Genomic DNA, 13,195 nt, shown 5'->3' with positions numbered 1-13,195 from the left:
ATTTGGGGGTCCAAAATGAACAAATAAATAGTTAAGGTGGCACATTTTGCTTATATATGTATAAATATTTTACAAAGGCCACAACTACTGGCTGTTGGGTAAACATTGGGCCATTCCTGAAAGTTTTATGCATCAATAATGATCAAACTCAGGGTCTCACTCAAGCTAGACTATATCACTTGAGTTGCCTCAGCTCATGTTTATATATAAAATAAGTTAAAAGAAAATAAATCAGAGCTGGAGAGATAGTACAGATAAGGAAGGCACTTACCTTACATGCAACTGACCCTGTTCAAATACACAAAATATGAACCCCTAAGCACTTCCAGAAATACAGAGCCAGGAATAGTCCCTGAGCACTGCTGGATATGAACCCCAACCTCTCCCCCAAAACCAAACTAACTAGTGATACTCTTTTTTTTTATATTTTAATTTTGGGTCACACCTAGCAATGCTCAGGAATCACTTTGACAACTCAGGGGGCCATATGAGATGCCAGGGATTGAACCTGGGTCAGCTGTGTGCAAGGCAAACACCCTATCCACTGTATTATCTTTCTGGCCCCACAAATGATACTCTGAAAAGCAAAACATAGGATCCAGTGACGTGCATACCTTTCATTAGATCTTGACTCAAGCCCTCTATATTGCTAATATAAATAAACAAAACAAAACAAAAATAATAAAGTGGGCATTGAGAGCAGCAAAGGAAAGAGGGCTACTAGAGTGTATTTAAAACGAGAACTCATCTCTCCTGTGACTTAATTTTTGGTTTGATCCTTACCACAACCCTAAGAGATAAGCCTTATCATTATCATAGATGTCTTCTTACAGTAGGGAAACTGAGATGCTCTCCCTCCAGGTCATCTGCTAAGGCCTTGCTATATATGTGGTAGTACAACTGGGTGGACACCTTTGAAATCCTAGCACAATTCTGCCTCCCAGACCCTCTTCCCAGTTTTTTGAGCAGAGTTCAGGCTGCCACTCTATTTTTTTTTATTTTTTTATTTATTTTTTTTTTTTTTTGGTTTTTGGGCCACACCCGGCAGTGCTCAGGGGTTACTCCTGGCTGTCTGCTCAGAAATAGCTCCTGGCAGGCACGGGGGACCATATGGGACACCGGGATTCGAACCAACCACCTTTTGGTCCTGGATCGGCTGCTTGCAAGGCAAACGCCGCTGTGCTATCTCTCCGGGCCCAGGCTGCCACTCTAAACAAAACTACTTAGCTCAGTTTCACCTTTTGGCCATGACAGAACCCTTTGTGTTGATTCTCTACTTTCACTGGAATTGCTCAGTTATGAATGACTTTTTCTTTTCTGGTCTCCTTTCTTAGTTTTTCAGTCATCAGTTCAGTCATCCTGGGCTGGTGAAAGATAGGGAGAAGAATAAAATGCTGAGATGGATGCTGAGTCTTTTCCTTTTATATAGGATGTGTAGTGTACCTGAGACCCACCCATTTCTGGGAGGGGTCTTGGGAACTGAATAGTAGGTGTAACCTTACCTGCAAGACTCTCCCATTCCTGGGAGGGGTCTTGGAAAAGATAGATAAGGCTGGAACCGAGGGAATTCGGGCCCTTTTGGCCGTTTCCTTTGGCCCTGAAGATGGCTGAAGTGAGTTAAGACGCAGGGCTAGCCTAGAATGGGTGAATGCTTGAAAGGTTATGAGTAGGCCACACACATGTGGTGGATAGGGCATGAATAAAGTTAATGCTTCCTGACGCCTGCCTGTGAGTGAGTGATTTCGCCTTTCACCTGGGCCTGGAACTCGCCGGCTAAATGGGGTTGCAGAGCCACGTGGTCTGGGGTGGCAGAGAGAAGAATCTCTCCATCCATCGCCATCCAGCCCCATCGTTTATTATTTGACACAACAGGATGGATGAAAATGATTGGGAACTTGAGATGTTAAAAGTATAAACCTTGGGGTTGGAGCAATACCACAGCGGTAGGGTGTTTGCCTTGCACACAGCCCACCTAGGACCGACCTCGGGTATATTCCTGGCATACCCCCATATGTTCCCCAAGCCTGCCAGGAGCGATTTCTGAGTGCAGAGGCAGGAGTAACCTCTGAGTGCCGCATGATGAGAGCCCTAACTACCTCCCCATCAAATATATATAAATAAACATATATAATATATAAATATAAAATATATATTATATATATAAACGAAATTAGACCTCTGGATTTGAGGATTTATGAGATGGAAAGAAATATTACGATTGTATGTATATGTATACGGATAACTTTTAGGATGAAATAGAAACTAAGACCTACAGCCTCCCCGTGTAGAAGTAGAGAGCTGATAGAGCCTTTAACCTGCCTTTGGCTTGATGCGCATCTCCCCTATGAACACTAGGCGGCGGCGTCAAACAGTGAAAATTGCCAAAACTGTCTTGTGTCAAGTTAAAGGGGACTGGAGGCTTCCTTGCAGGAGGCCAAGCCAGGTTCAATCCCAGCAGCCCCTAAGATTACCAGAACCATTCATAGACGACTTGCTTCTGGGTCAGGGTTTTGTATGTAGCAGAGCAACTCCTTTACTGTGTCTATTGAATCAGCCTTTGATACAAGGGTTTGTAGAATAAAGCTAAAAAAGAAAAAAGAGGGACCGGAGAGATAGCATGGAGGTTAAGGTGTTTGCCTTGCATGCAGAAGGACGGTGGTTCAAATCCCGGCATCCCATATGGTCCCCTGAGCCTGCCAGGAGCAATTTCTGAGTATAGAGCTAGGAGTAACCCCTTAGTGCAGCAGGGTGTGACCCAAAAAAACAAAAAACAAACAAACAAAAAACAAAAAAACAAAAAGAAAGAAAGAAAAAGAAAAAAGAAAAAGAATTTGAAAAACAAATCTCATATGGTCCTATGGTCCTCCAAACATTGCCAGGAGTGATTCCTGAGTGCAGAGCCAAGAGTAACCTTAAGGGGCCGGAGAGATAGCACAGTGATAGGGCGTTTGCATTGCAAGCAGCCAATCCAGGACTGACGTCGGTTCGAATCCCAGCATCCCATATGGTCCCCGAGCCTGCCAGGAACGATTTCTGAGCGTAGAGCCAGGAGTAACCCCTGAGCGCTGCCCGGTATAATCCAAAACCAAAAACAAACAAAAAAATCGCTTCTGGCAGGCTCGGGCGGACCATATGGGAGGCCAGAGGTCTCCGTCTGGGGGTTGGCCTCGTGCAAGGCAGATGCCCTACCACTGTGCTATTGCTCTGGCCCCTCCCATTAGTTTATTTTTTGTCATGAACAGAGATTGCACTGCCACTGAGTCACATTTTGGTGCTCCGCACCAAACTTTGTGTTGTTGTTTGTTTTAGTTTTTTTGTTCGTTTGGGGGCCATACTTGGTGGTGCTCAAGGGTTATTCCTGGTTCTACACTCAGGAATCACTTCTTGTTCTGAACTCAGAAATCATTCCTGGCAGGCTCAGGGGGGTTATATGGAATGCTGGGGATTGAACCCAAGTCAGCCCATGTAAGGCAAGTATTCTACTCATTGTACTGTTGCTTTGACTCAACACTTACTTTTTTGTTTTGTTTTTGGATCATACTCCTGGCTCTGCATTCAGAAATTACTCCTGGCAGGCTTGGGGGACTATATGGGATGCTGAGGTTTGAACTTGGGTTGGCTGTGTGCAAGGCAAACATCCTAACCATTGTGCTTTCTCTTCGGTCCAATACTTAACATTTTTAAACCTCAGCTCTCTCATCTGAAAATAGATTTAATGTGAGGTAGACTAATGCAATTGTTCAGAGGGAAGTAAGATGGGCCAGGACTTATGTCCTAGATCTACCACTTCCATTAGTATATTTTGGTTTAAGTTATTGAATTTCTCTATGTATCATATGCCCTGTTTAGAAAGAGAATAGAATGATAATTTCAGGTGGAGATTACAACAGAGTTTAGCAGAAAGTAAATACTAAATTGATAATAGCTTTTTTTGTTTTTGTTTTTAGTCCCTTCTTTTTTTCCTTTTCCTAGTCACTGTCTCAGAAAATAAGTAAGAGAGCAGGGCTGGAGCTATAGTATAGTGGGTAGGGCATTTGCCTTGCATGTAGCCAACCCAACTTCCATCCCCAGCATCTCATATGGTTCCCCAAGCCTGCCAAAGCTGACTTTCTGAGTGCAGATCCAGGAGTAACCCGAGTGCCACCAGGTGTGGCCCAAAAACCAAAATAATAAAAACAAGTGCCGGATCGATAGCACAGCTGTAGGGCATTTGCCTCGAACACAGCTGACCCAGAAGGAACCTACCTAGGTTTGATCCCAGACATCCCATATAGTTCCTGCAAGCTAGGAGTGATTTCTGAGTGCATAGCCAGGATTAACCCGAGTGTCATTGGGTGTGGCTAACCCCCCCAAATAACAACAACAACAATAATAATAATAATAAGCAAGAAACAAATTACTGGGGCTGGAGAGATAGCATGAAGGTAGGGCGTTTGCCTTACATGTAGAAGAATGGTTGTTCAAATCCCGGCATCCCACGTGGTTCCCCAAACCTGCCAGGAGCAATTTCTGAGCATAGAGCCAGGAGTAACCCCTGAGTGCTGCCAGGTGAGACCCAAAATCCAAAACAAAGAAAAAGAAAAAAAGAAAAAAGAAACAAATTATTACTTTTTATTTGGGTGAGTGGGGTACAACTACAGTACAGTGGTTCTGTACTCTGGAATCATTTCTGGAGGTACTTGGGCACTATAGGAGATGTCAGAAATTGAACCTGGGTTGGCCATGTGGAGGTAAGTGCCCTACCTGCTGTACTGTTGCTATAGCCTCAAAAACAAATTATTTACTACCTCTGACTATGACTATCTACTGGATGTTAGTTACATCTCATGAAATCTGCATGCCTAAGCGAGTACTTACATTTTCCATTTTATTTATTTGGGGGAGACCTCAGAGTTTACGCCTGGCTTTGTGCTCAGGGATCACTACTGGCAGTATTTGGTGAACCATAAGGCTGCTGGAAATTGAACCCATCAGTTGTGTGCAAGACAAGTGTCTTACCCACTGTACTCTCTCTTTGGCCTCTAAGCCCTTATTTTGTGTCTAGGAAAACAGAGGCTAAGAGATTTAAGACATTTGCCCAAGGTCATGTAATTAGTAAATGGAAGAGTTTGGAGCAAAGTTCAATTTTGTTTCATGTCTATGCTCTATCCTAGAAATTGGGTCCTTCAGGATTGCCCCAGGCTCTAAAAGACTGGGCAATTCTCCTCTCACAATTTTCTTCTGTGATTCACTTCAATTCTACCAGCCTTACTCCTCTTCTCCAGAGAGAATTGCCTAGAATTATAAATGGGGAGATGGAGAGATAAATAGCTAATCTACCTGATGATAGATGAACTAAATTGAACTGAACTGAACGGTGAGTCAGTGGGTTGGAAGGGATCAGAATGATGGAGGATGGGCAGAATTGGAATATGGGCAGACTATCTCTGATTGGTCAGGTTGTTAAGACAAGTCAGACAGTGGCCAATGACTGTTCAGAGTTGCCTCACTACTTTACTTATTGGCCAAAAGATGGGTGTCCTAGAGACCAGAAGGAAACAGGAACCTGGAAATTGTTACCCTGGGGATTGACAGGTTGGTATGGGTTGGTTAATTGGTCTCTGCACTGTGCCTGTGACATGGATCAAGGTATGCCTTGAAATTTTAAGAGCCTCAGAAGTAGTGACTTTATTAACCCAATGTTGAGATGTTGGGTACAAGACCCCAGGTCTGGGGCCAGAGAGATGGCATGGAGATAAGGCGTTTGCCTTGTGTGCAGGAGGACAGTGGTTTGAATCCCAGCATCTCATATGGTCCCCTGAGCCTGCCAGGAGTGATTTCTTTTCTTTTATTTTCTTTTCTTTTATTTTCTTTTCTTTTCTTTTCTTTTATTTTCTTTTCTTTTCTTTTCTTTCTTTTCTTTTCTTTCTTTTTTTTTTTTTTTTTTGGTTTTTGGGCCACACCCGGCATTGCTCAGGGGTTACTCCTGGCTGTCTGCTCAGAAATAGCTCCTGGCAGGCACAGGGGACCATATGGGACACCGGGATTCAAACCAACCACCTTAGGTCCTGGATCGGCTGCGCTGTGCTATTTCTCCGGGCCCAGGAGTGATTTCTGAGCATAGAGCCAGGAGTAACCTCTGAGCGCTGCCGGGTGTGGGGCCCCCCCCCCCCGAAAAAAAAAGACCCCAGCTCTCCCTGATACTGGGGGATACCTGAGACATCCTTCCTTTTTTTTTTTTTTTTTCCTTTGAGAGGAGGGGCCACAATTACTTTTGTTCAGGGGTTACTCCTGGTTCTGCACTTAGGAATTACTCCTGGCAGGCAAGCTCTGGGATCAAGCCCAGGCCAGCCACGTACAAGGCAAGCACCCTTTTCACTGTACTGTTGCTTCAGCCCTTCCTGAGACTTGCAGACTTTATAGAATAATACAAAGTTGCTGGGCCTGGAGAAGGCTGCAGGTTGGACATCCATTCCATACCAGGTGGAGGAAGGGCTGCTTCTTTGGTTCTGAATTTTTTTTCACAGCACTAGTAGAAAGTATATTCTGCAGAGACTTTGCATAAAAGAACTTCCGGAACTGCCTCAAATGATTGAAGAGGAAATAAGCCCAGTAATAGAATAGACTTCATGAAGGGTTCATAGAGGTCATGCAGTGGACTTCACCTCCTTCACCTCTTATGCTGTTAGACAGCCTGAATATTACAGTTAGACAGTTTCCTTTATAGGCATGGGAAGTGTTAGAGCACATACCTTGCATATATAAGACCCTGGGTTTAACAATTTTTACTCCACACACTCTCCCTAAACTGGCAGGTGTGAACCCCACAATAAGAGCAAAAATAAACAATACCCCAAAACAAAACAAATAAAAAACCCTCAAAAGCCCCAATATTAAACTCTTTCTTACTATCTAGTGGCTTTGTGAACTAGGTACAGAAATTGGCCTATCTGGACTATATTTCCCATGTTAGTAAATTTTATTTATTCATTCAGCTCTTCTCTTTTGGGGAGTGGGTGTTAGGTTTTTTTAGGCCACACCTTACTGTATTCAGGGCCTTTGCCTAAGTGTAAATTTATGATCCTCCCTTTTCTGAGCCTCAATTTCCTCTTCTCTAAGTAGCTCAGTGGAGGAAAGAACATATAATCTGAGCATTAGACAGACTCAGAGCAAGATTCTTCTGGGTGTAGTAATCCAGGTGCCAGGCCCTGAAGTGTGGATAGACTTGACCTATTGCTGGAGGTTGTGAGTAGGGTGGGGTGTGGTGACATGTATATGGTCATATACATAGGGCCACTAAGAAATTTGTCTTCTGTGCTTGGCTGAGATCAGATGGCCGGTCTGTGAAGAGCATCCCAGGGCGTCCTCCCAATGGAACTGAATAAGGAGTTGACTGGATGTGGTGGAGGTCAGCTGGTACCTGGCCAGCCCCGAAGGGCAAGAATAACCCCAGGAGCATGCTGGAAAGGCAGTGCAGACTTGACTCTTCCCTGTGTCAGACATGACTCACTCAGCATGAGGCAGAGAGAGGAGCTGCTCCACCCAGAACTGGCGCCTTGCTTCTGGGCTACTCACTAGAGCCAGTTCTGGCTGCCATCTTTCCCCATGAGGAAGCAGGGAAAGATACCTTCTGAACTTGAAGGAGACCCCTCACCCCTCAAAGGCCTGCCTTGGGGAGGGGAGGTGCTGCTGAAATTTGTTTTGGGGACACACCTAGCGATGCTCAGGCCTTATTTCTGACCCTGTGATCAGGTATCATGCTTGACTGAGTTCAGGGAACTATATAGGGACTTGAGGATTGAGTTCAGGTTGGCCTTTTATTGCAAGGCATGTACTATCTCTCAGTTCCCAAGAGTGCCCTAGTCTATGTCTGGGTTTTGTATTAATCTGCCTAAGGAAGGCAGGTCCCCTGAGAATATGGTGGTGACATAAACCTAGGATGAGCAGAATCAGTCTTGGAATCCCTATTTTTTTTTTTGTTTGTTTGTTTTTTGGGTCACACCCAGCAGTGCTCAGCGCTCAGGGCTCCTGGCTCTATGCTCAGAAATCACTCCTGGCAGGCTCAGGGGACCATATGGGATGCTGGGATTTGAATCACCATCTTTCTGCATGCAAGGCAAATGCCCTACCCCCATGCTATCTCTCCAGCCCTTGGAACCCCTATTCTGAGGAGAATACCAATCTTGTCTTCAAGCTTCCCCTGGGGAATCTAGCCCTCAAAAGTTCCCTGTCTGAGGATATGGAGACACAGAACCCTGAGGAATAAAGGAGGAGGGGAACAGTATAGTAGTGAGAGGTCAGGGCCAGGGAGAACAGGGGGTCCTCTGGCAAGGTCTTGGTTGGTTATATAGCAAGTGGAAAGGTGGTGATGATGGGCTGTCAGGTTTAGTCCTGAGATATCAGGTGGTGTGAAATAGGAGGGAGCATAGAGTCTAACCCAGTTCAGCCTCATCTTGAGTGACATTGAGTTTATTTGCACTTTCAGGCTGGTGCCGAGGGTCCCCAGGCTTCTGCCAAATGGAGCCAGAGAAAGTCAATAATATATGAGCGGATTTAGCTCTAATCTCCCTTACAAGGGAAAGGAAGAACAGCGCAGCCCACATCCATACATCATAGTGAGCATTGCTTTATACTTCTCTGTGGGGCCAGGTGGTCAGTGTCTGAGTCCAAGCCTCAGACACTGGAGGAGGGGAGGGGTAGGCCTTGGCATCTGATTTCACAGCAAAAGCATCTTTTCTCTGGTGCTTGGGGACAGAGCTGGATGGCAGCCAGAGACCAGGAGGTAGGGCTGGAGTTCTGGGAAGGAAAGGTCAGACCTGAGCAAAGAGCAGAATGGAGATGGAGACAGAACTAGACCAAAAGAGACAGGAAAGTATGGGCCCGGAGAGATAGCACAGCGGTGTTTGCCTTGCAAGCAGCCGATCCAGGACCAAAGGTGGTTGGTTCGAATCCCGGTGTCCCATATGGTCCCCCGTGCCTGCCAGGAGCTATTTCTGAGCAGACAGCCAGGAGTAACCCCTGAGCACCACCAGGTGTGGCCCAAAAACCAAAAAAAAAAAAAAAAAAAAGAAAAAAAAAAGAGACAGGAAAGTAAAGGAAGACATCAGTGTAAGGCATCTGATCCTGGTGCCCACATTCAGGTAGGCAAAAAATGAGCTGGTTTTTCATTCTCATAACTTTCTTTTAGTTTGGTTGGTGGGAATTCCAGTCTTTCTTATTGAACTCTCTCATTGCTCCTGAGTTCAGAATAGAGTTGAATTGCCCCTAGCTGCTGTCAAGAAAATGTCTGGCGTGGGGAAAAAAGAAGCATTTGGTGTCTAGAAGTGATAAGAATTCTATCAAGCATGCATTGAAAGTAGAGGGAAAGGAGAACAGAAAATAGTTCTTTTTGGTTTTGTTTTTAGGGTTCACCCAGTGAAGCTCAGGGGTTACACCTGGCTCTGTACTCAGAAATCTCTCCTGGCAGGCTCAGGGGCCATATGGGATGACAGGATTAAAAAAACTGGCTTGTCCCAGGTCCACCACATGCAAGGCAAATGCCCTACCACTGTGCTATCACTCCAGACCCCAGAAAATAGTTTTTTTTTGTTGTTGTTGTTTTGTTTTTGGGTCACACCTGGCAGCACTCAGGGGTTACTCCTGGCTCTATGCCCAGAAATTGCACCTGGCAGACTCAGGGGACCATATGGGATGCCGGGATTAGAACCACCAACCTTCTGCATGCAAGGCAAATGCCTTACCTCCATGCTATCTCTCCGGCCCCAGAAAATAGTTTTTAAAGTAGTTGTGCTTAGAAGGCAAGAAAGCTAGTATAGGGGCCGGAGAGATAGCATGGAGGTAAGGTGTTTGCCTTTCATGCAGGAGGTCATTGGTTCAAATCCCGGCGTCCCATATGGTCCCCCGTGCCTGCCAGGAACAATTTCTGAGCCTGGAGCCAGGAATAATCCCTGAGCACTGCCGGGTGTGACCCAAAAACCACAAAAAAAAAAAAAAAAAAAAAGCTAGTATAGGGACTAAGGTGCTTGGCCAACCTTAGTTTGATCCTCAATACTACATATGGTCCTCTGGGCACAGAACCAGGAATAACCTTTGAGTATTGTTACCCAGTGATACCAATTGTTACCCAATTGTAGTCCAGCTCACCCACAAACAAAAGAATTGTCCTGGGGCCAGAGAAATAGACCACAGATAGGACAGGATGCTTGCCTTGCACGAGGCTGAGCTGGGTTCCAGTCTGGGTACCACATATGATCCTTCAAGCTGCATATCTTCAATCACTGTCAAGTAAGGCCCAGAAGCAATAAAATAATTGCAATGTAAAATAAAAAGTTTTCTAAAATTTGGGGCCATACCCAGTAGTGCTAGAAGTTACTCTTGACTTTCTTTTTTTTTTTTTTTTTTTTTTTTTTGGTTTTTGGGTCACACCCGGCAGTGCTCAGGGGTTATTCCTGGCTCCAGGCTCAGAAATTGCTCCTGGCAGGCACGGGGGACCATATGGGACGCCGGGATTCGAACCGATGACCTCCTGCATGAAAGGCAAACGCCTTACCTCCATGCTATCTCTCCGGCCCTACTCTTGACTTTCTACTCAGGGGAACATGTAGTACAAGCTATAGAACCAGCTTCCTACATGCATATCAGGTACTCAGCTTTCACAACTTTTTCTCTAGCCCTACACATATGTACATTTTTGTTTGGGTTTGTTTTGGGGCCATACCTAGTAATGCTCAGGAGTTATTTCTGGATCTGCATTAAGGAATCACTCCTGGTGGTGCTCCAGGGACCATGTGGGATACCAGGGATTGAACTCAGGTTGGCTGCAGGCAAGGCAACTCTTTACCCACTGTACTATCTCTCCAATTGTGTGTATACTTTTTTGTGTTGTTTTATGAAGGGAGAATCATCTGATGTGCTTAGGAATCACTCCTGGTGGGGCATGGGGGCTCATATGCAGTGCTAGAGATTAAATCCAGGTTGTCTGCATTCAAGGTACGTGCCTTACCTTCTAGACTCTCTGATCCACAAATATATATATATATATATATATAGCACCACATCGCCGGCCCCCACAAATTTTTTTTTTTTGGTTTTTGGGCCACACCCGGCATTGCTCAGCTGTTACTCCTGGCCGTCTGCTCAGAAATAGCTCCTGGCAGGCACGGGGGACCATATGGGACACCGGGACTCGAACCAACCACCTTTGGTCCTGGATCGGCTGCTTGCAAGGCAAACGCTGCTGTGCTATCTCTTCGGGCCCCCACAAATATATTTTTTAACCAGAAATTTTTTTCTTTATTTCTAAATATTGTCTTTTTACATATTGTCTTTTTAGAATGATAAGTAATAAATGTAGTTTAACAAGTTAGGCTTTCATTTTTCAATACAGAGTAACTCAGACCACATTATCTGATTGTTATATTAAAACCAATTGTTTCATATAATTTTTCTACTTTGAAGAATGAATGTATATCAATTTGGACAAGAAAATGAGAAGAATGTCAGGAAAATGGCTCAGAGAACTGGAGTACATGCTCTGCATGTCAAGACCCTGGGTTTTATTCCTGACATAGCATGGTCCCCCTAGCACTATGCTGGGCGTAGCCCCTGAACACTACCTCTGCTATCCAAATACAAAATAAAAAAAGGAGATGATGTAATGAACAATTATTGCAGGTACCTTTTACTATTTATTTTTATTTTGGGGAGGGACCACATTTAGATCTTCTCTGGGATTATTCCTGACCTTTGTGCTCATGGATCATCCTGGATGGGCTTGGTGACCATTTGGTACTGGAGATTGAACTGGGGTGGGCCACATGCAAGGCAAATGACTTACCTGCTCTGCTATTGTTCCAGCCACAAAATATGTTTTTTGTAGAAATCAATATATATCTATATATCTTCTTGGTCCATACTTGGGGTTACTCCTGGCTTGTGCACAAGAATTAGTCTTTATGGTGCTTGGGGGACTATATGGAGTACCAGGGATTGAACCTTGCACAAGGCACATACCCTATTCACTGTACTATAGCTTGGCCCCTACTCTTTTTGTTTGTTTGTTTTGGGTCACATCAGGCAGTGCTCAGGGGCTACTCCTGGCTCTATACTCAGAAATCACCCCTGGCAGGCTCAGGGAACCATCTGGGATGCCGGGATTCGAACCACTGTCCTTCTGCTTGCAAGGCAGACACCCTACCACTGTGCTATCTCTCCAGTCCCTGGCACCTACTCTTTTTTTTTTGTTTGTTTGTTTATTTTTGAGTCACACCTGGCAGCACTAGGGGTCACTCCTGGCTCTGCATTCAGAAATCACTCCTGGCAGGCTCGGGGGACCATATGGGACATTGGGATTTGAACCACCGTCCTTCTGCATGCAATGCAAACACCCTACCGCCATGCTATCTTTCTGGACCCTGGCTCTACTTTTAATTTAAAAATTAATTAAAAAAATTGACAGTTCTCAGGGTTTATGCCTGGCTCTGTGCTCAGAGATCACTCCTGGCACAATAAAGTGGACTATATACAATGGTGTTTTCCATCAAACTTAGGTCAGCTTCTTGAAAGGCAAGTGACCTACTAGCTGTGCTATCACTTCAGTTCCCCCAGAAAAATTTTTTTAGTTTGATCTTAATTTCTGCCACAAAAATAGATGCTTCCTCCTTGACCTTTCCCTTCTTTTTAAATTTTTTATATTAATAATTTTTATTTTGACCAGAGTGGATTACAAAGCAGACACAATAGTATTAAAAATATGGAACACTTCATGAAATTGCCTGTCATCCTTGTGCAGGGGCCATGCTAATTTTCTCTGTATCGTTCCAATTTTAGTGTATGTGCTGCCGAAGCGAGTACGACCTTTCCCTTCTTAGTCAAGGAATCACAATGCACTCTACTACTCTCCGAACCCAGACAGCTTTCCCTCAACCATTGCAAATCTACCCACAAACTCCCACAGTTCACCTTATGTATGACTCAAATCTACCCCACCACCTGCCATTTCTCTGGGCCTAGCCCTGCTGCCTCAGCTGGATTACTGTGGTAATCTCTTAACCGTTTTTTCTTCATCCCCTGCACTCATCTCTTCAGTCCATCCCTATACAGGAAACAGCATGAGCTTTAAAAGCAAACCAGATCATGCCAATCTGCAGTTAAACCTTTCAAAGGCTTCTCTACACTTGGTAAAACCCATACTCCTCTGCTCTTCAAATCCACTATT

The 13,195-nt window shown here is 44.7% G+C and overlaps 1 non-coding gene across 1 annotated transcript; it reads right to left on the bottom strand.

Annotated features, from left to right (window-relative positions):
- Positions 1-12,724: 12,724 nt before the first annotated feature.
- Positions 12,725-12,831, bottom strand: LOC126012991 (U6 spliceosomal RNA). Its single transcript, XR_007497330.1, has one exon. It is a non-coding gene; the product is annotated as a U6 spliceosomal RNA (small nuclear RNA).
- Between the last annotated feature and the right edge of the window lie 364 nt (positions 12,832-13,195).

The sequence above is a fragment of the Suncus etruscus genome, chromosome 6 (genome assembly GCF_024139225.1).
Source record: "Suncus etruscus isolate mSunEtr1 chromosome 6, mSunEtr1.pri.cur, whole genome shotgun sequence".
In the NCBI taxonomy this organism is placed as follows: domain Eukaryota; kingdom Metazoa; phylum Chordata; class Mammalia; order Eulipotyphla; family Soricidae; genus Suncus; species Suncus etruscus.
The sequence above is the reverse complement of the archived record's forward strand: the minus strand, read 5'-3'. Positions and strand labels throughout refer to the sequence as shown.